We start from the raw sequence: 23,202 nt of genomic DNA, 5'->3' as shown, positions 1-23,202 counted from the left end.
CCATGCAGATGAAACGTTGTAGTGCGAGGCGTTAGAGAACGAGTGTCCCGTTGTGTTCTTTTGATACGTTATTTTGCCCACACAGATGAAACGTTGTAGTGCGAGGTGTTGGAAAACGAGTGTCCCGGTGTGTTGTTTTAGCACGCGTTTTTGCCCACGCAGATAAAACGCTGTAGCGCGAGGCGTTCGTAACAAGTGTCCTGGTGTGCTCTTTTAATAGGCGTTACGTTCTGGCGCGAGCCGTCGGAAAACGAGTGTCCGGGTGCTTTGGTACCGTGACTACAAGAAACGACGACGATGACAGGAGATACCGACAGCCCGAGCTCGGAAGGAGCTTCGGACCCTGAAAGAAATGTTGGCTTGTATATACCGTGCCACCACGTGTTTGCCGGTTTATCCTAGTCAGGAGGCAAGAAAGCTGACCAGTCCTTTGCACTCGGGATTAATAAGCAAAAATTCTCCCACTAGCAGCGAGCTTCAAAAAGTCAGTTACTCATTTATTAGTCAACTTACTCGAGCCTAACAAGAGGATGCTGTCTCTCCAACAATTGCAGCTTTTAGCACAGGCCCCTAATGGTCAGGCTAGATGATGTAGCGCAGACTGCACCGCGCCTACACTGTTATGTGTTTTCCTCAATTTGGGAGAACAAATTTTAGCTTTGAAATTTCCTAAAGGACACCTGGGATGAAAATACTAGGTAGTATTAAACGATTGGTGTTTTTTAAAATGAGAACTGCCAGAAAAAGCTCCAGTTATATACTATTACTTATCAAACTGACAATGTAAGAAACTTGGAGTTTTAAATGACATGGCGTCCGTAAGCTAAATTGACAGCTGAAGTCACCGTCTGACTAGGCAGAGTTTGGCTCGTGTAACGGGACACATGCGTCGCTTACTTCGGAGATTTTAAGGCGGTAAACGTATTTTATATATCAGGGTCCATTTTACATCACTAACGAAATATACGTGTATCATTTTGTTTGGCAATACCTTAATAGAATGTGGGTCGTGATCACGCTTCTAATAAGGAAAGGCTCATCCCTGAATTCCTACAGAATAGACCGCAGTCACGGAACTCACGTTAATGGCCTTGGAATGAGGTGCACCAGGGAAAAAGAGTGAGAGAGCGCGAGAGAGAAAAAACCTCCGTCGCATGCCCCCGCGCGAGGGACACGAGTAAATGCAGAGCATTGGGGGTGGTCACGTGGCGTAGGTTGTGGTAGCTGGCGGTGGTAGTTGTAGTTGTTGTTGTCGTAGGGGTTGGGTAGTTGGGTTGCCAGATGAGAGAGAGAGAGAGAGAGAGAGACGAGAGACGTAAGTACGTAACGTGTTATTTATTGCCATCGTTTGCACCCCACCCTCTCTGCGGGGCAATCGGTTGGATCTTTATTATTATTCTTTTCTTTCTTTTCTTTTCTTTCTTATTATCCCTCTCGGGAGGGCAGTGCGCCATCGTCGAAGTTCATAAGCGATGGAAGCAACACCTTCAACCAGTACCGCGACGCGAGCCAACGTCAGCGTTGCAGTACCAGTTCAAGACATCGTGCCATCCTCTTCATCGACGGCGGCAGAAGAGAAGGCGGCGAGACGGCGCGCTGCCGACGCTGAACGCAAGCGTCTGAAGCGCGCTGCCGACGCCGAACTTCATGCACGAGAAGCCGCGGCCAAACGTCAACGTCGGGCCGCGGATCCTTCGCTCCCGCAACGAGTATATTCGTAGCGCGCGCAGTAGAGGGAGAGGAGGTAGCACCTGCTGCTGCAACGCCTCTTTCAGCGCCGGATCACGCGTATGCGCGCCCGCACCTGTTGTTGAGAGCGAGGAGGAGCGGGGGAGGGGCGCACGTGCTGGCTGGCTGCGGACGCCGACTTACGGACGCATAACATCGTGAGTTAAAGAAATGCTCTGCATTTAAAAATTTTACAGAACCGACAGTGCTTCGACTACCGGACTACAGGTCGTCTCCAGTGAAGGTGCAGAACAAAATGTGGATAGGTACGTAGTTGGTTTGATGATCCGCCGTCTAGCCTCTTGATTACCTTTAGTTGCGGCTCCCCTTCCTGTGAGTGGTAGGCATGCGTCATCATGCGCATGGAGGAGGTGAAAACGACCATTCTCCTACAGAAGTGACTCATGGGGGTGACAGTAGAAGTGCGAACACTGCAGTAAGGAAAGCCACAGATGCACACTAGCTTGCAACGATTGACAACGTTAGATTTAATCAATGAAAGCACGTATCAGCTTACTTTCAACAGTATCCGTTGGAGGGGTTGTGGCAAACAATATTTGTGTCTTTCGATATGCTGCGGAACAAGTGTTGTAACACTTATTGCAGGCGGGCACGCTGTTATATATGTTACAGTTGTAACAGCGCGAAAAATACATGACAAAACAGCACACAAAAACAGGGCTCACTAACAACTGAAATTTATTGTATTTTATTAGTATTTTTATTCGTGATCTCTTGTTAAGACATCATGAATTCTTATTTCTCATATAGCGCCATGTCTGTGCTTTTCCTTTTCGCGCTGTTGGTTGCGAAATTGTTATAGGTTGGACCCCTTAAAAGTTTTATTAAGTAGTGCTATCCAAGCCGTTTTGAATGCCTCCAGATCGTCGTGAAAGGTGGAGCTTCAATCTGATCGACAGGCCATAATCTTGATGGTGCACGTGCTCGCTAAATACAAATGAATGCACGGTCCTGCATACAGATAGTTTTAAACTGTGTGGGCCGTGCCCACATTCTAATACCCGTTCCACACGTACACATAAAATGACATTAAATATTTAGGGCCTTAAGGTACCGAATGACATCATTTGGAAAAACGCGAAAACTAAAAGGGATTAAATGTGCATGCATGATGATGATAATAACCAAAAAGAGGAATCCACTCATATTTTAGAAGTTTTTAACGTAAATAAAAATGCTTTACAGTGATCTGAAATGTTTTTTTTTGTGTGTGTGTGTGAAAGAAAATGTTCTGAGACATCGTTTTGAGCCATATCTAAAAGTGGCTTAAGCAGCTGCCGTCGCGTTCTAGCGTTAGCCAAATCCGAAAATTTCAAAAGAAGTAACACAATGTTCTGCTTTTGCAGCTGTTAGAGTGAACTTTCTCTTCTTCAAAACTTCGCCACCAAGATTGCCCAAAAAATCGTCTTGTATCGAAGTTCAGCTACGTTTCCGCGTCAACACTCTGGTGATGAGAGTATCGGTGTTCTCATTTGGTGCGTGAGCACCAAATGAAACGCACACACACGCACACACACACACACATACACCCACACGCACATGCGCACACATACGCACGCACACGTGCACACACATGCACGCACGCCCACACGCACACGCCCGCGCGCATTGGCACGCACGCATACGCGCGCACACAACATTGGCAGCGCACAGCGAGCTAAGGAACTGCGTACTTCGGACAGCTACGCAGAATCTGCAGGAGCCCCCCATACAACTCAGCTCAGAACAACATGAAAAAAGTTCAGGACGCGCAGAACAGCGAAGAGACCACGCCTTGTGAATTCTGATACCCGAACTTCGTAACCTTCGATGGCTACCACCGAGATAAGCTCTGGTCACGAAAGCGCAGCGCTCACGCAAAACAACGCTTTATAGAATAAGCAACGCGTCTGAGTCAGTGAAAAAATGCGAACCCGGCTGAGATTATCAGCCGAGCGCCGAGGAGACAGTGAACACGACGATTTGATCACGCTTGACCAACGCGCAGGATCGCGACAGCCAGCGCCGTGCGGTGAAGACGTCGTCATGTGGGCGCCCTCTATCCAACCTCATTCCCACGGAGCAAATCACTGTCTCTGGAGGCTGAGTCACCACGTGAGGTCTAGTGGGAGGGAGAACAGCAAAAATCGCAACGACTGTTTCAATAGCAAAGGTGTTTTTAGCGCGTGTGTAGGTGAGACTATTGCGGTATTGCCCGTCGCTTGTATCAAAGCTGGGAAATATATATTATTTCGAACACTATTTGGTTGATATTCTGTCAAAGTTGCTTCCTTCCACCTCCACGTTCTAATAGTCTTCAAAAGTTATGGAGGAAGTGCGGAAAGGATGACTCGTTGTTGTGCAATTGAGTTGGGCAATTGAGAAAATAAAGGAGTGCGAGCTCGAACTCAGACGATAGAAGAGTGCCTGTTCCCTATTCTTCTATCCTTGGTACTAGTTTATGCTTTTTTTCAAAGACGATAGTCTTTCTTGGGCTAATTGAACGCCAAAAGTTTGATCTGCCTGTATGTCGGTCTGTCTGTCTGTCTGTCGAAAAGGGAATTTATTAAAACTGGTCACAGCTAGGACCCGCTGTAGTTAGCTACTAGCCGGGTCGACAGGGCACAGGATATACGCAATGTGCTACAGAGAAGACGAAGGAAACATCACACTAGTTCACAAAAAAACCAGGTCCACTGCAGTGGCTGTCAGTCGATTCAGTCACCCGGCCAAAGTGAAACAGCATCTGCGCAATAGGTTTATGTACCTACCACCCAGTCTTTACGTCTGGCAGTCTTAAGTGTGTGGCAATGTTCATACCTATCAGCATTGTTGAACAAGAACACAAGTGTAAACAAATATGAGGTAAAAAATATTACATAAGCGATATTTGCAGTGTTCCTTTATTGCGCTATTGCCCGATTGCGCTAATCTTCTTGTTTCTTTAATACATGGGAAATTTAGGCACGTTTACTATCCCACATGACGACTAAGCGGCAATACAGAAGCTAACAGGCATTGAAGAACAGGCACATAAGTCCGACTGCGGTTTGCCAACATTCAAATGGAATGCAAACAGACGCAGACATAAAAAAACATTACGCCCACCTGCCCTCGCGAGAACCCTGGTGTGATGCGACGCTGAGGGGGTTCAAGCGCAAGCGGAGAGCAACCGTCGACCGAAAGGCCGCCGGAGAGCGGCACACCGGTTATATGCGCAGCACGCCCAAAGTAGAGGAGACCGCGGAGAGAGAGAGTACTGCACATGCGCAGCACCGCGCGCAGCGCCGCCCACCGGCGGAGTGAGAGCGCGGTGGGCCGCACACCCGGAGATGTTCAGAGAGCGTGTTCGCTCTCACCTGGGCACGCGGCGGCGCCAGTACGTCTGCCGCGGCTATGATGCAACACAATCCAACACAATCCACTTTAATCCAATCCAATCCAAATCCAATCCAATCCAAGCCAAGCCAAGCCGATCCTATCGAATCCAATCCAATGCCCCTCGCGAGAGAGTGTTCGCTATCGGAGAGGAGAGGGGGAGAGTGGAAAGGCTGCGGACAACAACAATGGACGCACGCAGGAAGGACAGGGCCGCCGACAAGAGGTCTTTCAGCGTCGCATCTGGGATATTGCGGTGGACTAGGACTGCTGTTGCAGTGTTATCCGTGCCCTGAAAAGCCCTGTAACCAGGGAGCTTAGCCATGGTACCTACTTCTTGTAAGGCTATAACCACTGAACGGATGCAATTTGATAGTATCCCCATTCCCCACGATTTAGTGGTTCTCTACCCACGTAAACGGGAGGCTGAGCGGCTATATATTCTGAACTTATACAGCAGCCCTCGTTCAACAGCGCATACTTTTAACCACTTGTTTCTTCTCACCAAGCAAACAGTAGGCTCACACGCTCTTCTTATTGTGGGCGACTTTAATGCGCCTCACACGGCCTGGGGATACCCTCACTGCACGCGCAAGGGTAGGCTCCTCTGGGATCACATCCAAGCACATCGGCTTGCTATAGTAACGGATCCGACGATTCCAACACGAATTGGCAACAGTGTACAAAGAGACTCATCTCCAGATCTCACCTTCATTTATCATGTCACGGACGCATGCTGGTCCAACACCAATGACACATTAGGTAGTGACCACTTCATTCTTCAAACTGATGTCATTTTAAAACGCCCCCTGCGCTCCCATCCGCGTCAGACGCATCTGGCAGATTGGAACGAATTCCGAGAGGTGCGGCAAGCCCACGCCCCTCCAGAGATCACCCCTTCGGGTCTCGAACAGTGGGTGAACCAACTTCTTACTGATGCCCGAAGCACGCGCACTCCAGTGGATCCCGATATCCCATCCGACACGGTAGACACCCATCTGCAACACCTACAGAATGCCTTCCGTAGCATCCAGCGCAGGTGGAGGAAAAATAAACGCAACAGAAAATTAAGACTGAAAATGGCTAAGCTAAATACTGAAATAGAAAACTATTCTGTCCAACTTGCTGAGAGTCAATGGCACGAAATTTGCAATAACATGAAAGGAAACCTTGGCATGAGGAGAACGTGGTCCCTCTTAAGACACCTCTTAGACCCCGCTCGCGCAAAAACAGAACAGGGTCATCGGCTCACAGCCATCGTACAAACGTTCCCGGGTACTAATCAGCAACTAATCAATAGAGTTTGCTCCTTATATCTTCCTTCAGGAGACGCTCAGCAGCTTCCATCATATCAAGGAGCACCAAATAATGATCTAGATGCCGCCATCACGGAGGCAGAAGTGCGCAGTGCTCTTCTGGCTATCCGCCCAGGATCCGCACCGGGTCCGGATGGAGTGACCAATAAAATGCTCCGAAACCTTGATGATCCTTCAATCTCGGCTCTTACGGAATACTTCAATTATTTTTGGGAACGCGGTACACTCCCTTCCGAATGGAAACACGCTAAGGTCACGCTCATCCCGAAACCTGGAAAGCCCCTTACCATTGATCATCTCCGACCCATTTGTCTCACATCATGCATTGGTAAGGTCCTGGAGCACATTATTCTCGCCCGCCTAACGCTCCATCTCAATTCCACTAACGTTCTTCCACACTCGATGATTGGTTTCCGCCCCGGACTCTGCACTCAGGACGTCCTTCTGCAACTTTCCCGCGAGATTATCACCCCTCCATCCCGACTCGACACTGCTGCTATTCTGGCGCTGGATCTCACCAAGGCATTCGACCGGGTTACCCACGCCGCCATCCTGCGTGGCGTAGAATTAATATCTCCTGGAGAGCGTATGTACAACTACGTGCGTAGCTTCCTAACATCTCGTACAGCGTTCATTCAAATAGGGGACCTTCAATCTGATACACTAACTCTTCCTTCCATAGGGACTCCACAAGGGGCCGTTTTATCGCCTCTATTATTCAATTTGGCTCTCCTCAATATCCCAAAGAAACTTGAGACAATTCCGCACCTTCACTATAGCCTATACGCGGACGATATTACGCTGTGGGTCACTGGTGGTAGCGATGCACTCATTGAAGAAACATTACAGCAAGGTGCACGCCTCGTGAGTGAGGAAGCACATTTGGTTGGCCTGGAGTGCTCTCCCGCAAAATCGGAGCTTCTCCTCTTACCAGCCAAATCGACCTCTCAAAATTCTCCTGACATCAAAATTTACCTGAATGAACATTTGATCCCAGAGGTGCGCACCCTCAAGGTCCTCGGTCTCGTCATTCAGCATAATCGTAGTAACACTAAATATATCTCGCAGTTAAGCTCCCATGTTAATCAAACAATTGGGCTCATCCGACGAATTACCGGACGCCACCATGGTCTTAAGGAGATGGAGAGAATCAGGCTTATCCAGGCCTTCATCATCAGTCGTGTAACATATTCTCTCCCATACCTGCGTGTATCGAATGCAGAAATGACCAAAATTAACTGTCTTATCAGAAAGGCCTACAAAGCTGCGCTACAAATTCCTCTGAGTACATCCACTGCCAGATCTGAGCGTCTCGGGGTTCATAATACCGCCCAAGAGTTGGTCGAGGCGCATCATATCAATCAGCTCCGTCGTCTCTCAACTACTCCCACTGGCCAACATATACTGATGCGTCTTGGTATCGGGGCCCCAGTCTGTTCTGAATTAGCTATCCCCATCCCGCGGTCTATCCGTGACTGCCTCCGTGTCCGTCCTATTCCGAGGAACATGCACCCCACCTACCACAGAGGTAGAAGGGAGCAACGGGCGCGGGCGCTCACCAAGAAACTCCCCATTAAACCCGACATCCTATATGTTGATGCGGCAGAATACCGCCACCTCGACGCATTTGCCCTCGCAGTTGTTAACAGCCCGAATGACCCCCCTGCTAACTCCCTAACTGTCCGCACCACTATCCCGGCAGCGGCAGAGGAGGCAGCAATAGCGCTCGCACTAACGACTCGGCCGTCACCCACAATTATAATCACGGATTCGAAAGCGGCCATTCAAAACTTCGCCCGTGGGTACATATCGCCCGTGGCGGCCAAAATTCTCCTTCAAAATCCCCCGACCTCAATGGTAGACATCGTCTGGACCCCGGCGCACACCGGCTTGGGTGGAAATGAGGCAGCACACAACACAGCACGAGGACTTACTATCCGTGCCGGTGCCAGCCTCGTTCCCTACCACGGCGCCTGCAGGTCAGCCAGGGATCACCTAATCACGTACCATGATATCACTGCGCATTACCGCCTCGCTCGCCGTTAATACCCTCCTGCCCACCCTGAGCTGACCAACGATCAGGAGCGCTTCTGGCGACTCCTGCAGACGCACTCTTTGGCCTGCCGAGCACTTCTGCACCGAATTCACCCCTCGCAATTCCCATCGCCAAATTGTCCACTCTGCGGGGACCTAGCCACGTTGGTTCATTCCATGTGGGCCTGTCCTCAAGACCCCTTTCCACCCGTAGTTAATGAAGAGCAGTGGGAGGGAGCGCTGGGCAGCTCGGACTCAGAGGTCCAGATACTTCTGGTCACCCGTGCTGCCAACGTCGCTGCCGGCCTCAAACCGGAGGCCACACCGCTTCCGTAAACCAGCCTAAGGCTCAATAAAGTGATTCCTCCTCCTCCTCCTCAGCGTCGCATCTAAAATACAGCCACTCTGGGGGACCACTCTGCTCCGCATAAACACTCCTTACCAACGTAACCAGTTGATGACAAATGGCCTAACTTGGCCGGGAATGCTCCGCATGCCGGTCAGTTATGCAGCACTTCCAGAAGCTGTACAAACCCAGCGCAACAAAAAATGTCGTAAAGTATGGTCGAATCCGTTCGGATGTTGGACTTTGACTTGTACTTGGATTGCATGGGAGCAAGCTTCGCGTTTTAACCTTGTTTATTATCGAAGCGGGCTTTGATTATTACTATTCCTTGCGCGCGGCTCTGACTCCTCTCGAGGCGCGGGGCTGTGGATAATGACGATAAGGAAGCGCAGACGATGGTGATGGTGGGCGGTGCCATGGTGATGATGATGATGCCGTAAACAAGGGTTTGCTGGTTTGGGGACAATGTATTCAATATTGTCACGTGCCCAGGGTCGAATATAGCAAAGACAACATGTATGTCAACGAACTTTGGTGTGGGACCCCGCAGCCAAGACCACTGGGACGAAGGCGCGCTACCCGGAACGAATCATCATCACTACATAGCGCGAGAGTGGCTTACTCTGGCAGCTCAAGCGCTTCTTCGCCTCTACTTCCCTTCCCCCGCATTGGTTTATATGCAAATGAGCTCCCTGCAGAGAACAAAAGTATTCCCTGTGCACTTCCTTTCATTTTCCGTTCTTACAAACCACAAACGCAAGGAACGTCGTTATTCACCGCCGCTTCTGTTAATTAATAAAGATTTAGTAAAGCCTAAGGTCCCCACAAAACACGCATTCGCTCTACGAGAAAAATAAAATGTGCAATACGCCATCAACAACCATGGCGCTTGTGACCGGCCTCCAGAACCACACAGGAGTGGAAACAGCTAGGCTGTAAGTTATTGCGTTGATGCAAATCTCAGGGTGCGTGGCATTGTCCCCTCAGATGAACGTGAGCGTGAATTTTTACGTTATGGATTTTCAATAACCGATGGCCGCTTTGGCGCCCTCTCGTTAAGGTCACATGAATTCCTTGTTCCGCGTTTCATACTGAAAGATGGTCCTCGAGGTGCTAAAGTCGCAGGTAGCGTGAAGGGTGACAATTAGATGCGGCTAGCAAACACAAATGATGCGTCTGGAATGCATGACTTCGTGTCGTTTTCCCAGAAATAGACACGCCCAGTTGTATCCGCCGTGGCTTTCCACGTCTCCGTTTCCTGGGTGACACACATCGTTCTGACGGGGCAGTGAGACGTGCAAGTGAAACATCCCTTGCATTAAGGTGAAGGAAAAAATGGAAGGTAAAAGCGAAGTCGGCTGGAATAATACGAAAGACGAGTATACTTCGACAAACTTCAGCCGGCACTGGGGCTTCTTTTAGCGCGGACACATCCATCAACCCGAGCCCCTTCCGCCTCATCTGTTCCGTTCCATGGGTCAGCGAACACAACCCTGCTGAGGGCGCGGGCACGACTCGGTTTCGAGGTAATGGCACTCCCCGGAGAAGAGATAAGATAAAAGTGATTGAGCGGTACGAGCAATTTTCCCCTGCCGCAATATCATTTCCACCAAGAAATGACCATCCCCCAAGCACATATACGCGCGCGCCCGTGAAGTAACTCCTTTCAAAGCACTTTAGAATTTGACCGAAGGCAAGAGCGCTTTGTTTGTTTGGAAATAAATAATTTAAAATCCCCTTGATTTTTCAGCAACAAAAAAAGAGCACGCCACATCAGAGAATGGCAGACGCATTTTAGTTAATTCAAGGCAGGTAGGTTGTGCCGCCTGGGGGGAGTATGAAACATTCACCATTCTTGAACATGGCTATACCAAGTTTGTCGTTCGGTAGCTCAGCTCTGACGCCGAGAGCGGCCAGTGCACACACGCAAAATTGCACCGCCAGGCAAATCATAGGCGCTGCTCGGATCAGTCGGTGCTGTACAGTTAAATCTGTATTTAACGAACGTCTATGCAATGAATTTGTGGCTTTAACAAAGTTTTTCTATTCTTCATTGCCGTCCCCATTGAAGCGCATGTGTTCGCGCCCTCTGTGCAACGAGGCCGGCAGATATTTAAACTTGATGTACCGAAGTCGATAAGCTGATCAGTCATTACCTATATCACTTCTACTGAAAAATCGACCGCAGAAATGTACTAATTTAGCGAGTACTCGTAGTACTGTATGGATAGAGCCAGCAGCTACAGAAATGTCTATAATCACCTAAAAACGAATGATGATAATCACGATGATAATGAACGAAGCGGCTAGTGTCACCGCGTGGTTTACGTCGAATCCACTTCTTGTTTGACTGTGTAGCGTGACACCACACCAAGTAGCAAGAGTAACTACACATCACTTTGCCCGCACCGCAAACTCCCATGCCTTTCCATGTGTGAGCGTGGTGTCGGTTGTAGACTTAAGTTTTGTGATGCCGCGCCTGCTTGTCGGCGTGTGGCCACGCGTCTGCACTGATATCTGTGGTATCTGTTCGTCGGTGATCAGTGCTGCTGACAGAAAAAAGTTTTGTTTTGTATTTTCAAGCAAAGCTTACAATTTTAAACGCCGCCCCCGCCAGCGAGAAAGAAGAATGTCGGCGCCTGGTACAGTATCTAGCTAGCAGCCTTCTAACAATTTTGAGCGCAGAAAAGTGCTTCAAGCTTGGGAAATGTCGCCCTGTCAGCATAACACGAAAATTACGCTTAAGTTGCGTTTGTGAACACGGGGGTAAGTGATCTTGTCTCTTTGGAGCGCCGCGTAGTGCCTAAGCTCGTGCGAAATCAGCAGGCGCAACTCACACAGCTTTCTAATGTGAAAAAAAAAACATTCTTGAAGGGCGATTTCGGCTTCCCTGATACGTAGCATTTTGGTTTCATTGTTGCTTCATTCACGCCAGCCTTAACTCTAAACCTGCAGGTAACAAAAACTGTTATGTAACGAAGAATTGTGAACTTTTGTCAACTTCATTGTATCCATGTTTAACTGTAGGTGCGGACGCGCAGTGAACTTCGATCCAGTGACTGCTCCTTGTATCATTTCTCATGGCACGTGCACTTACTCTTTGCACCTTCTCCCCTTAGAACGAACGAGCGATTAGACGTTTTCCCTCGGCAACGGCACAAGGGGCTGGCTTGACTTTGGCTGAACTAGAAGGTCAGATTGACGGAACGATGCGTTTTTGGGGGGGTTTGTACCTGGAGTAAAAAGCTTTCACTCCCATATAGTGTGATTCTCCCAGTATGGCTGCGGAAGGCCGCGTATGTCGCGTAGCCGGCTGCCGCAGTAACGTCAGACATTTCACGGCGGCCGCTTTTCTGATGGAGGGGAAAGCAAACCGGCCCGTGTGTACGAGATTTTGGCGCACGTTAAAGATCCCCAGGTGGTCAAAATTAATCCGGAGCCCTCCACTACGGCGCGCTTCATCGCCTGAGTTGCGTCGGCGCGTTAAACCCTACCATCAATCAGTCAACGTCATACATTTTACGGTAAATAAACACCTTTAAAGAAATGGCTGATAGTTCAGGCGTTCACCCGCCAAACCCTTGGACACCGAAGTACAAGATTGCCAATAAATTGAACAAGTTAAAAAAAACTAAGCAAATCTTACCATTAGTTGCTGAGAAAGAACTTGCTTAGCAGTGTTTAAGAGACGGTGATTGTACGCTGAAAAAAAATCATATGCCGTGGGGGAATCCCAGCATAATTTTTTACGTGTGTACAGCAGTTAGACATGGTCCTATAGGCACGTTTCGACTTTCACAGTTTGTGATGGTAGCCGCTTGTGTGGAACGTGCTTAGGGCAGCGGCGCCTGGTACTACGCCTTTAGAATATTCTTCCTTAATACGTAGCTACTGCTGCTGCGGATGGTATGTTTGACTTTATCGGTGCCTTTTTCGGTAAGTTTCAATCGCAGGATTACGGTACGTTTCCTACCGATAGAGGTCTACTTGCTTCGACAATTTCGTGTCCCTTTAACACATGTCTGTGTAGCTGAGACAGGACAGCATGGTACACAACTAAAAAAAGATGCTTAGAGGCAGATAAAAGAAAGCAGTAGACCTGAAAATGGTTAAAGTGCTCTGAGAAGAGACACATGTGTTGCACCAAAAGTGACAAGTGTGGATTTGTACGAACCATTTCGCTCCAAAATGTCACTGTTCTGTATCTCGCATATAGTGTCGGTGCAGAAGACTTTCGATGATGCGGTTGTGGTCTCCGCTGTGTGTTAAAAACTTCGATCATTTTGCACAAGGATGACAATCTGACGTCAAGGGGCCAAATATTGTACGTGTACACGTTATCTCTCGCCCTAAACTCTTATGGGGCAACTAATATTGTCGCGTGCTATAAAAACGCAGTTGCTGAGCCGGGGTCCTTGAAGGAGACGACCAGGTCGGTACTAGCAGCCGGAGCCTTTTGCGGGATAGCCCCACCTATGGTGAAACCCTGCGCATAGCCCGGCAGCTGAGGGTTCAATTCCCGAATTCATATAAAGACCTCACGGCCTCGAAAGCGCAAATACTGCGAAAAACCAGACAAATACGTACGTACACAAATCCAGATGGTCCAAGATGCTGCGACACCAACATCGAGACCTTGACGAAAATTGCAAGAAATGCGGCGAGCCAGCAACGCTGTTTCACGCCACATGGTCCTGTCCAATCATATGGGGAACAGGCACCAGCAACTACTCAACGCAGCCTACTACACTGGATGCATGGGAGGCGGCCCTGGCAAGCTCATCTCTACACGACCAACTCAGGAGCACTAGCCACTGGGTTTTTGGACCAAGGGTTCAACCTATGAAATCCACTCCACTCTATCCCCTACCCCATTCCCTCCTTTTCCTATTCCTCAATAAAGTTTCTTCAGTCAGTCAGTCAGCTCGAGCGCCGTGTTCCAAGCACGAGAGCCAGAGCTGTGAATGACGGGGATGACAGAGCACGTGCACTCAACCACTTCTTCGTCCTCACAGTCGTATCTTGGCGCCGGTGTTAAGAAACACGTGACAATATGTTATCCGAAAGATAAAGGGCACCACGAGTCTGACAAGCATGTTGTATGTTAACATAAAACATCGGGTGCGCTTGCATTTGTTGTACTTACCGAGCGCTTATTTTTGTATGTTTCCGCATAATATTTATCAAGTGGCAATTATTGTTGATAGCTAAAAGGGGAATTGAGACAGCGTCAACCGCTAATCGCCAAAAAAAGTTAAAGACAGGTTGCCTATGAGGCCCAGATGGAAGAAAATAGGGTTATGCACGTCCCAAGCGCCGCATCCATTTTCCCCAATTTGTAAATTTCTCAATATACGAGACCACCATAGGAGAGCTCACTCCCAGGATTCTTGCTCCGTCGCTAGACCCTGCGAAGAAAACGCCGCTGCTCACAGCATGGACCACCCCGGGTATGGAAACCGCCCATATACCCAAGGTATTACGTGCGTACGCACCAATTTGAAGGAGCATAAACCTCCGCAAAAACGAATAAATAGTCCCCGCCACAGCGCAGAACATCACACGGGCTGTACAAGTAAATTCGACAGGGGATATGACTTCCGGTCAGGCCCCGGGAACAACAGATATTCATTCTCGCTTGCTGTTTCACAGAACTGGCACACGCCCACTTGAAGCATTTCTAGAAGTGAAAGAGCTGTCAGTCTAGTTTATTCAGCATGTACGAACTCTGAAAGGGAAACAATAATACAATTATCATACTGCAATAGAAGGAAGGGAGGTGGGGCTCATCTTTCCATACTGGGGAAGGAGCGGCAAGGTACTTGACAGGACCGCATTTCTAGCCTCATTGTTGTTCGGTCGACGCAGCTAATTACTAGTACGCCCCCATCTGACAACTCACCGCCCATTCCACCGCTCAGTACCGAGAAAGCGGGGGTCACGAGGGGGTCCATCTCTCCCCTCCTTACAAAACAATTAACGAGCATACTCAATAAAAGCAAATTGATGTCTTCATGCGTGTTGGGATCCTTTTGTTCTTTGGTGCACTTGACAAGTAACGTTCGTGTCTTCCAGTTCATTTTACCGAACACGAAGATGATATCAATGGCCCCGTGATCTTTGAGATCTTCTTTTCAAGCTTTATCTTCATGTAGCGCATATGGTGGCGTTTTTATTCGTGCTCTGTACGATCCCCGAGGGCTTGGTTGGCTGGCTCGTTTAGAAAAAAGAGCTCGGTCAGTGCAAACTATTTCCTTGTTTCCCTTACTATCGCACGTACCGTCATCACCACGGGAAGGGGTGGCTTATGCTGACTGAAACATTTTTTAAAATGTTACAGAATGTCACTGATTTGCTCCAGAGTTCTCCTTTTCCTCAATCCTACCCTAGCTCTTTCCGTTGCCTTGTGCAGTAGTAGTGCACACAACGTGCTTCATGTGGCTGCATTTCATTCTGTTTTTGCTCCAAGTTTGTTGTGCCGGTATAGATCCCACGGGAACACTATCCCGCACTTCGTTTTGTATTACCGACGCTCCCCAGGAAATGTTCACAGATGAAAGTTTTCAACTGAGCGGTCTAAATCTGTAGCAAGAGCGACATTTCTGGTGGAGGTCGAATTCTTCATAAAATCTCGAAACGGTAAAGTCGCTGCACTAGCAAAGGAAAACCTGGAATGAGCTGAATTTGCTACATACGCGGCTGTAGAAGCAACGGGTTCTACTTTCCAATATGCTCTTTGGGGCTGCATGGTGTTTTTCAATGACCGCAAAAAAAAAAAGAAAAAAAAAGAAAGAAACACTGTTAGCCGCTAAACGGTGCGGTTTCTATGAACAGCATTGCCAGACATAGTAGGAGGGACGTGATAGACCTTCTCTGGGCAACAAATCATCTTTTGGAGATGCGTAAATTGAGGATTTGGGCTTGGCGGAATGCTTGCATTGGTGCAAGAGGGGACGTGTAGAGCTGAGGATGCCGCGGGGTAACTCGAAGCAGCCGGGGTCAGCCGAAGGCGCGGTACTTCAAGCGTTGCCTGCCGCTCGTTCACGTCGGATGCCGTGCCGTCATTCGCCTGAAGCTCTTGAGCTTCGGAGCTCCATCCTTGTACTTTTGCTCATTCTGTATTTTTTCTTTCTTGCAAGGTTGGTACGGTTCCTGCCCGTTTTCTTTTAGGAAAGTGGATTATGAAGGCAGAGAGCAGGCGATGATTGCAAGTAGGGTGGTATGTCGAAGTGGATAACTTCAATTTTCAGTTTGGTGGTCACGAAGACAATTTATACTGCTAAAGTAGGCCGCAGGTTTGAGGAGAGCAGCGTTTTCTCTATTTAATTGTGGTAAGTTACTACCCTTCGTTTACTTCCCGCCAGATCAGTTTCCTGAAACGACAGTCAATGCTTGCAGATCCTTGGGCGTGTGATTTTACAAAGCAGGTTGCCCTGCCTTTTATTTATGTCGGCGATGCTTACTAGATACGTGTAAATAAAGCTCGAAGGAACACGCAACTTGCGACATTACCGTCCACTGGAAAAAATAATGACGCCCTATAGCTTTGTTAATGCCTGGATGAGTTTGCATATTCCGTGGAATGACGTTTAAAATTGCCAACGAGTACGCTTCCCTACAATGCACAGCGAAAGGGAATCACTCTGGCCAATGCGGGTAAAAAGACACATGACAACACCCAGTGTAAGACTGTACTCGAAAATGCAATCCGCGCTGTGATATCGCACAGTGCATGATGATTTGCATTGGGCGATTCATGATTCATGAAATTCATGATTTAAATTAGAACCATTTTGTATGCCGATCTCTAAGTAATATACATTACCAAATTTTTAAATCCCTACAAATATTATGACGGCTTATTAGCCCGGAAAAGCTGGGTGCGCCAGGCAGGAATAAAAGTTCCAGTTTATGAGACGTCCTGACCGAAACAATGCCGAATACCGAGAATTCAAGACAAAGCCGGTGGCGTCTCTGTTGTTGGGAACCGCCCACTCACAGTTAACCGCGCCCCAGAACCCCAAGTTCATCCACCTTAGAAGGAAATGGAACGAGCTGGTGCGCATATATTTCCAGGCCTCTCAATAAATCCTTGCATCCTCACATCACCACCACGGAACATGTTGACCTGCTGCACTAGTCCCTACAGACAAGGCTGTCATTCGCCATCAAGATCCGTAAGTGCGGAAGCGTAGTACTCATTTGGCGGCGCAAACAGATATCAGGAGGTTCTTTAAATTTATTGGAACCAGCACCATAGCAATCTACTCTAAAAAATGTCGGTGGGTACATGTGACAACCCACATGAATGGTCAATCGCGGAATCCGCTGAACACATTAGACAAATGGAAAAGACTTAGGTACAATTATACTCAAAAATGTCATCTGCGCTGTGACATCGCCGAATTCAAATCATCATGCACTGTGCGATATCACAGCGCGGATTGCATTTTCGAGTACAGTCTTACACTGCGTGTTGTCATGTGTCTTTTTACCCGCATTGGCCAGAGTGATTCCCTTTCGCTGTGCATTGTAGGGAAGCGTACTCGTTGGCAATTTTAGAGTGAATATATCTCTTCTGGCAGGAGATGCTTGATCTGGGTCGACACTCGAGAAACGCCTCCTAGTTTGCGACTATTGCGTTTTGAGTAGCTAAGAAGGTATAGTACTCCGGGAGATGAAACAACTTTTCTTTTCTAATGTGCATATTTTGGAGACAACGATAGAGTCCGAGCTTCCCCGCTGTGTAAAAAATGCGTGCGAATTACAGCTTGGAAGTTAAGTCTACCATGCAAGTCTAGATTTGTCGCAGTGTGTTTCTCGTACACATTATGCTTCGACGCACACAGGTAGTGCAAGTGCCGCACGGTTGAACAGGTCGCGGCGGAAGTTTCTTAAATCGAAATAACCCAACGACGCATACCAGCGCCCGTGTATGTCGCGACAGCCTGACGCCACCAGCCGTGGCCGTACATTTCTACGAATGTATAGGGCGATGTTGCAGGGGGAGGCGGGGATAAAAACGGGCACTTACGCCGTCTTGCCGAACACTTTAGATTACAGGCTCGTGCTTCTGCGGTTATGCTGGCATAAGAGGCCCGGCATCGGCGCCAAGCCTCCTGCAAAAAAGGCTGCACGTTACCGGTTGTGGCTCCCGATAGCAGAACGGTGCCCTGATAAAGTGTCGTATATGTTGCAGCCTGTGTAAGTGACTTCACCTTGACTGTATAAGGTGCCTTACATCTCGTAAATGTGAAAATTATACGGTTTCTCATCTCTTTAACAATTTGTTTTTGTATGAACGCTTGGTACGGGGTGGCTTAAAAAAAAGCTTATGAGCCACCACTTTGTGAAGGTGGATTACTAGCGAAGCTTTTTAGCGCACGACATAAAGGTGACACAAAATTCAGGGGAACGGTGGAAGATTATTTGATTTATTTTGAGCGTTCACGGTGGTCATTACTAAGGAAGACACATAGCATAGCCGCTTTCTGCTGAGCGCTCGCAAGAAAGTTGGATTTGCCACTTGGCGTTTTTGCCCACGGAGAACGAAAATGCACGGAAACCCGAGCACATGTTTATCCCGCTTTCGGAACACTTCATCCTGTATGTTAAAAAGCACCAGTTAAAGGAATGGTTTCTGATTCCTCAACACCGATTCCAGCATAGAGAGGTATCTGTCTCTTTTTTTTTTTTTACATCAACTGGGCCTCCGCGTTTCTGTTCAACGGCTATTTTTTCCTGCCTGGAGCCAGTTCCTGGACATTACAGAAACCGGCGCACTTCTTACCGCATATTGTTCAGCCAGAACTCAATGTAAGGAAACCCGAGCTCGCGAATTTTACGATCTAACGAAGAAATTCGGATCCCCCCCAGGTGCCTATAGGGCTCAATGCTTTTATAAACTCGAATTCATGAAATATATTCAGCGCCATTCCCGATTTAACCAAGTATTTCGAAAAGCAGGCGAATTTAAAAAAGGACTGATTTCGGATGTTTTCGTTAGTATGCCACGGAGATTATTGCGCCCCACCAGAAGAAAGAAAATGGGGTACCTATTTTGGTCTTACGGCGCTCCACGAGATGCAGTGCGCAGTACCGGATTCCAAAGAGTGACACTAGATTGCGCCTGCATTGCAGGATGCTTGCAACCCAGAAACTGCTGAATCTCCGGAGCTCTCTCCAGGCCATGTGTCGAAGCTATTGGCTGGCTGAAGCTCTTTGCTGGGGCTCACGAAATATGGATCCCAGGACACAATGAACGCACCTGCGTGCTAAGAAAAGTTTGTCCCGCCAATGCTTACAACGCGCACGTAGGCGAAAAGCATATGCTGTTTTTTGTTCCGGAAATGAATTCGTTTTCCCCGCAAACCCTAGCGTTTTATTGTTATTAATCTCACGCGGAATTTTTTCCGATTTTACAAAATATTGGCAGGCGACTGCCACAGCCGCCGCCGCGATGACAATGCATATTAGCTGCTGGAATGCGCCTCCCTTTGCTCTATAAAATCATGGGATCGACTGCTTGTAAAACTAAAGCCACGATTTTACGAAGTTCTCGACTTAACTAAACAACTTGCGCTTACCGGTGACGTCGTTAGATCGGGTTTCAACTGTATTTCTAAGTCACCTAAAATGTACGTACAAAATACCCCAAAATTAATTCTTTCAAGCCAACGATTGGAGTTCTCGTGACTATGACTCCTGCTTCGGTAACAGTAGGAATTGACATCGCTCTGACAAATACCACCTTTTTAAACCTCGCGGTTAAATATTTTCCAGGCGCACGTGCACACAAACGCTTACACGGAGCAAGATGCATCATGAACATCTCAAAAGTGGCGTAAAAGCGAAACTGACCGCAGGAGAAGAACCGCTGTCTAGTTACTTGGGTCCGTGTCAAGATGCGGTATGTCAAGATACTTCCAAAAAGATGGTATGGGTACTGCTAATCCAACATCTTGATCAGTAGTTCCGGCTTTCCGATTCTTACTGCGTACATTCCTCTCACCGAGCTAGCAAGAGTTTATCCCCTTGTACGTTCTCAAAGCAACGAGCCGGCCCAGCCACGAAGGCCGCGTACATCCATTGTTAATAGTACACAGGGTGTGGGGCCTCGGAGCGGGAAATATTCTTTCTGCGAGTACGCTGTAATACGATAGGAGCCTCGGCTCAATGAAAGCGTACGTTAGCCGTCACGAACAGGGCGTGCCGGGCGTAGGCGTCTATCGGGCACGTCGGCAAGCTAATCGAATTACGACTAAGTCTGTGAGACATGCAGGAAGGAGCACGAATACGCCAAGAAGAAAAGGAACGCATACTTTTGAGGCAAGCCGTGCGTCTGCCCTGCTTAAAGACGCGGCGAGCGTCATCAATGCACTCCGGATGGTGGGTCGTCCCAGACCGCTCTTTCCACGGAACGAGAAGCGACGCCCTCCGCTGTTGTATCGTGGCGCACCCATCCCTTTTCAGTCACCCCTGCACTTCTTACTTTCAGCGTGTACTTCTCTGGTCCATGCACAAAGCAGTTTTCACTCTACCATGGGCCCACAATGTTCTAACGCCCAATACAGGCGATGTAATGTCATGAAGTTCGTGGGCTTTGGAAAGTTTAATGTGTAACCATCCTTGTTCATAACAAGCATGAGTAGAAGCTGTCAGACCATGACAGAGATAATTTGAGAGGGCTTCTCCGGTTTAAGGCTGTCCGTCATGGTAAATCCTTCGCAGTTGGCTTAATTCGGGCACATTAAAGCGTCACTATCCCAGACACATTTGTCCAGCTGTCGTAAAGAAAAAAAATACGGTAGACTCTCGTTCAGACGAACTCGGTTAAGACTAATTTCATGGCTAAGACGCACAACACTTTTGCTTTATTGTAAGGCACACAATGCAAAAAACGTCCGATTAAGACACATTTATGATATATTACGGTCCATTCTAGTTCGCGTTAAACGTGAGTTTAGTGTAGTGTGAAACTACCGCTCTCGTGGCTCGCCAGCGTCTGCGCACTCGGTGCGGGAATTTAATGTCTTATGTATACATTGCCCAGATTAATCAACCCACATCTCTTATGACAACCACTGTACATGGAGAGTACTGAGTTGCGACTCCGGATGAATACAACGTTATAACCCTGCAACACCCTAAAAAATCTAAAATTGTGAAACATTACACGCTTATTTCATCAGATTAGAATTCCCATTGCTTTTCTCGATTTTCTTACCAGATAGTAGTTCCAAGGTCCACCAATGTACTGCTGTCAACTTCCAGTAACGGTATGCCGCAAAAATCATGAGACCAAGCCCTAATTGCAAGGGAATTGGATGTGCTAGCGGAGGTCATAAAATTTCGGAACGTGTTTTCCGCTCTCAAATTTACCTTAATAGTTCCCCTGGCGGCCAATAAACTGCTGTGCGTTTGATAGGCATGGTGCCAGCTCGGGGCGATGCGTCCCATGCAAACACAAACCGGCGGTTCAGCCTACAAGGGAGCGGGAATATAGTTATCAATTGGAAACCACACGCGAGAGATTCTGCCCATGTTACACACTTCATGGCCGGCTTTAAAACAAGCTTTGAAGAGAACCCCGTGACCGTTGCTCAGTGTATGCGTAGCGGTTTTAATCAATTGCGTAAACACACTTCCCTTCAGACATTGTCCTCCTCGTTTGAAGGAGCAAGGATGTACACCTGTTATGAACACATTTTCACGAGCTTCCCCGTAAGTTTTGAATACCTCGGCCCGAGATATTCACGATGCATGGGAAATATGAATACAGCGTAACTGGGCCACGACTGTAGCTACCCAAGCTAACAAACAGCGTGACAAAGCCTCATGCAGCAGCATACTGGGCGAGGTTACCAATGCGGCTCATACGGAAAGCGGAAGCATATTTTTTTTTCTCAACTAAACGCTTTCCGCGTGCGCAGTTGACGAGGTCTCTGTGGGTTAAACAACCCCACCGTAGTTATTGTTTTGTTGTTATTGTAACGTACATACTGTTGTTTATGTAAAAATGCAAAAACACCGATGTTGTGGATATAAAAATGTTTGATTGACTGATATGATATATTTAGTGATTTATTGTTGAATACATTCATTGTCATCTCTAAAGTCCCAGTATGCAGGTTCGAATCTGCAATGTCTCGGTTGGGAGGCCGGCACCTTAACCACTACACAACTGGCAGTGAGTAAGAGCTACGCTTTGGTAGTTGGCTACACTGCCTCGACACGGCGTCGTGATGTATAGCCTGGTCCATGCGGAGCATGGTAATCTCAAAAGCTCCCTTCTTCAGAACATTCGCAGGCAGTGGTGCAAACGCCCACCGCCGGTGAGCAGGGGTATAAAAACCCACAGAGTACCATTCTCTGCCACGCTAACCGTTGCCTGGTGTAGATAGAATGAACACATGGAAATACTCAGCGACAGCAAGCTTTTCCGCTCCGAAATAAACAACAGAAGGAGGCGAACATTGTCGCAACTGCCATCAACAGTTATGGAGGGAAAGTAGAGAGAATGTGGTGTTCCAATATAACCAGACAGAGAGGGCTCTACAGGACAAGGGCGAGAAACACAAGCGCGGGATACCGAGCTTTATAAGGCCGACTCGCTCATACACCTAAATGTCTGTTCTTCGGAACCTCCAAACTAAACGGGAGGAAAAGCAGCTTGAGAAATGGGGTGGGATAGTAACCCACTTATAATAAATGTTGTCGCGTGGATACCGACTAACCCATGCCTGACCCCGCTTGAGGTTTGTGTTAAAGATACCGGCAGGACTTATACTTGCACTGCATAACCTTCCCGGGAGGAATATGTGCTGTGTATCGTGGGTGCTCAACAGATCGAAGACGACGTTGGAATTTGGATCGAAGACGACGTTGTAATTCAAACTTTCGTGTTCGCAATGTGAAAGCGGTGTAGTGCGCGTATGCAGTGAACATCTACAACGAACACGCCTCTCAGAAATACAAAGGCCTTTTATGACGGGATTTATAAGCAGAACTCGAAAGCAAAAGTTTCACGGCGGAAATATTTAGTTGGCGTGTGAGCTTTTATTCCTTAGTTTTATCTAGCATAATTTGATGACTACTTGAATACCAGTGACATTATTAGCAAGCCTTCTTCACTGCTTTTGAACTTGCACGTAATTTATAAGACAATATATATTCGTGACATGGCCCCCCGTATTGGAGGGCTTAGACCACCGTGATGTTTTTAACTTCGTTATAAAATTTTGGCACAGGCGTTTTCGTTTCTTGTCGCTATCAGAAAAATGGCTGCTGAGGTCACGATCGAGCCCGCGTACTCGTGCTCAGTAGCGGAACACCTCAACCACTGAACCACCACGGTGGGTTATACAATTTGTGTCGATGGCCGCATTATACAGTGAGCTT

This window comes from Haemaphysalis longicornis, unplaced genomic scaffold (genome assembly GCF_048455015.1).
Source record: "Haemaphysalis longicornis isolate Haplotype H1 unplaced genomic scaffold, Haemaphysalis longicornis Haplotype H1 scaffold_8, whole genome shotgun sequence".
NCBI lineage: Eukaryota > Metazoa > Arthropoda > Arachnida > Ixodida > Ixodidae > Haemaphysalis > Haemaphysalis longicornis.
Note: the sequence above shows the minus strand (reverse complement) of the source record.